At 40.7% G+C, this 3613-nt stretch overlaps 1 non-coding gene across 1 annotated transcript; it reads left to right on the top strand.

Moving 5' to 3' along the window:
* The first annotated feature begins 3176 nt into the window (after positions 1–3176).
* Positions 3177–3283, top strand: LOC141658040 (small nucleolar RNA R71). The gene has a single exon (XR_012548951.1). It is a non-coding gene; the product is annotated as a small nucleolar RNA R71 (small nucleolar RNA).
* Positions 3284–3613: the final 330 nt, after the last annotated feature.

The following is a 3613-nucleotide window of genomic DNA, read 5'->3' on the forward strand; positions in this document are numbered from 1 at the left end:
CTCCTTTAGTTCTTGCCATTCTCCTTTGCTTGATTACACCAATGAGAGGTTGAAATCTTCAATTTTTAGTTATACCCAAATCGATTTAGGATGAATAAATGTTGCTTTGTATCCTAAAAATCGACTCAAAGGTTGAAGATTTTGGTCTTTGAATCACTTGTTGTTGCAAAAGGAGTGATTAATTTTTGTTGTGAGGAAGTTTGGATTTGATTTGGTTGAATTTAGTTGAGGAAATTTGATTTTGTTGATGGAGAGGATGGGGGTTTTTGGGGTTTTTGGGTAGTGGGTAGTGTTTGTATGTTGAAGAAATGAGAATGAAAGGGAGAAAGAGGTTTAAATCAACTGTTATATTTGAAAGTGCAGCAGAGGACGAGCGGACCAGGCATCAGGATGGGCGGATTCTTCAATGTTTGGCTCAGGAAAAGATGCCACAGGACGAGCGTCTTGCTTCTAAGACGAGCGGATTCCTTGGGTAGGGACGAGCGTCTTTCTGGGTGGACGCTCGGATTCCTTTACAGAGAAAATCCCAGATTTTTGCTATTAAAAAGACGAGCGTCTTTTGTGAAAGACGGTCGTCCAGAACAAGACGAGCGGATTCTCAGTTGAGACGCTCGGATTCTTTTACAGACCAGTTTTTTTTGTATTCTGCAGCTCTGCCAGACGAGCGTCTAGTGACTTTGGACGCTCGGGTTCTTCAAGACGAGCGTATTTTCCATTTGGACGCTCGGATTCCTCCTTCACCACACGGATTTAGGTCCATCCGTGGGTACATCATAACCCGTGTCATTTTCATTCTTCAATCCTCGCGTTCTTCATTGTAGGGGCAGTACAAAGGCATAAATAGCCTAGGCAATTGCTATCCCCACACTAAGGTAAAGCACTACACATCAATAAAATCATAAGTCCCTCCCTCACTTCTCTCAAAATGATGAATATCTTGATCAAGGCAGAAAAATATAAACCCAAAAATGACAAAAATGCAATGTAATAATTGAAATACAAGTTAGGGAGTTAAAATATTTACAAATGGTGGTTTAGGAAGGACTCCGCCAAACTCTCATCCAATGTGAGATGTCAAGGGGGCATGTTCAAGGTGTTGTTGATGTTACTCAACACCTTGAAGAAGTAGTCGAAAGCTTGCTCATTATCATGATAAAGGTCCTCAATAGATTTTTGCACTTGTTGTTCTCCATGATGGTCTTGGTTCATAGCATTACCAATATAGGGATTGAATATCCCTTCGAACTCATCATCCAAAAGACCGCAAACTTCATCTACTTGGTCATTAAAAATTTGTTGAGTTGATAGAGACAACTCTCCTTCTTTCTTGTCTTGGCCAATGAGGCCATCCTCTTCACTTGTCATGAGTGAGCTTTTCAAGCTCTCATTGTTGTTATTTCCTTGCTCTTTTAACGGAGCATCATCCACTTTCTTTTTCCATTGTAATTCCAACTTCTTCCAATCATCCTTCCGGCTATAGTGATCAACCATAAAACAAGGCTCATGCAATCGGGGAGCTCTCATGGTCTTGTTAAGTTTGAAAGTGATGGTTTCATCTCCCACTTCAAGGGTGAGTTCTCCATGCTTCACATCGATCACCGCTCCCGCGGTGTGCAAGAAAGGTCTTCCTAAGATAATAGGAATGTTGGAGTCTTCTTCCATGTTAACAATAACAAAATCCACCGGGATGAAGAATTTTCCAATTCTCACGGGAACATCTTCCCATACCCCTAAAGGTGTCTTTGTTGATCTATCCGCCATTTGAAGCGTGATGTTGGTACATTTGAGTTCTCCCATTCCTAGCCTCTTGCTAACCGAATATGGCATGACACTAACACTTGCCCCAAGGTCACATAAAGCTTTGTTGATTGTAGTGTCACCAATAGTGCATGGAATGGAGAAACTTTTCGGATCCTTGAGTTTTGGAGGTGAACTCCCTTGAAGGATGGCACTACTCACCTTAGTGAAGGCAATAGTGATTTCTTCTTCGTAAGGATGTCCTTCATGTACTTTGCATAGGCCGGAACGTGATTGATCAATTCCGTGAAAGGAATCGAGACTTCTAAATTCTTCACAATTTCCATGAATTTTCCAAGTTGATCATCAAACTTAGGCTTAGCTTGACGACTCGGGAATGGAAGTTTAATCACAATGGGCTCCTTCTCTTTGGCCTTTTCTTCACTTTTCTTTGAAACTTCTTGATTGGTGGGTTCTTCTTCCCTAGAGTTTTGCACAACTCTTTCCTTGTCACTAGCTTCCACAACTTCATCCTCAACTTGCTTCTTTGGTCCTTCATATCTCGTACCACTCCTCAAGTGAATAGCACTAACCGTTTCATGTCTTGGGGGATTTTTTTGAGGTGGTAATTGCCCCTTTTGTCTTTGAGAGTTTGAAGATGCTAGTTGGGTCAATTGAGTTTCCAATATTTTTGTGTGGGCTAGGATGTTGTTGATGGTGATGTCCTTTTCTTGGCTATCTCTTTGCATTTGAGTGAAAATTTCTTGTTGATTCTTTTGCATTTGGAGGACCGCTTTTTGAACATCAAAACCTTGGTGATTTTGTTGATTGTATGGAGTTTGATTTTGATAACCTTGGTTTTGGTTGAAAAAGGGTCTTTGATTTTGGTTTCTCATGGGAGGTGGGGTGTATGTTGGTTGAGGGTTTTGAACATTTTGGCTTTTGTATGAGACATTTGGGTGGAATTTGGTGTTTTCATTGTAATAGTTGGAATAAGGGGTACCACTTTTGTATGCTTGAAAAGCGTTCACTTGCTCATTCGTTCCCCTACATTCACTTTGGTCATGTCCCAAAGTTCCACAATTCTCACATATCCCACTTGGGATTGATGAAGATTCCACCATGGCATTAACATGATGCTTTGGTGATTTTGAGGCTTCTTCAAGCTTAGCCATAGCCTTCTCAAACTTTAAGTTGATGGTATCAATATGAGCACTAAGTTGAGCACCCAATTGAGTAATAGAGTCCACTTCATGCTTTCCTCCTCTAGTAGCCTTGCAAGGTCTACTATATTGTGAATTATGGACCGCCATTTTTTCAATCTTGTTCCAAGTTTGATTATCGTCAACTTCGGTGAACATACCGATCCCATGTTGAGAATGTTTCTTGAGTTTTCATAAAGACCATTCCAAAATTGTTGTACCAAGAACCACTCGTTAAGTCCATGATGAGGACATGAGCGACAAATTCCTTTGAATCGCTCCCAATCTTCATACAAAGATTCTTCATCCCTTTGCTTAAAACCCGTAATTTGAGCTCTTAGCATGTTAGTCTCTTCCGGAGGGTACAATTTTTTGTAGAAAGCTAGAGCCAACTTCTTCCAAGAGTCAATTCCAAGAGTAGCCTTATCAAGGCTTTTCAACCATTGTTTCTCGGTGCCAATTAGAGAAAAACGATATAAGACCCATCGAATTTGGTCTTGAGTCACTCCGGTTTGTGAAATTGCATCACAATAGTCACAAAAAGTTTCCATGTGGGAATGAGGATCGTCACTAGGCATCCCCCCAAATTGGCTTCTTTCGACTAATTGGATAAATGCGGATTTTGCAAAAAATTGGCTTCTTTCGACTAATTAGGAGTTCCATTGGGTAGGTTC

This window comes from Silene latifolia, chromosome 5, assembly GCF_048544455.1.
Source record: "Silene latifolia isolate original U9 population chromosome 5, ASM4854445v1, whole genome shotgun sequence".
NCBI lineage: Eukaryota > Viridiplantae > Streptophyta > Magnoliopsida > Caryophyllales > Caryophyllaceae > Silene > Silene latifolia.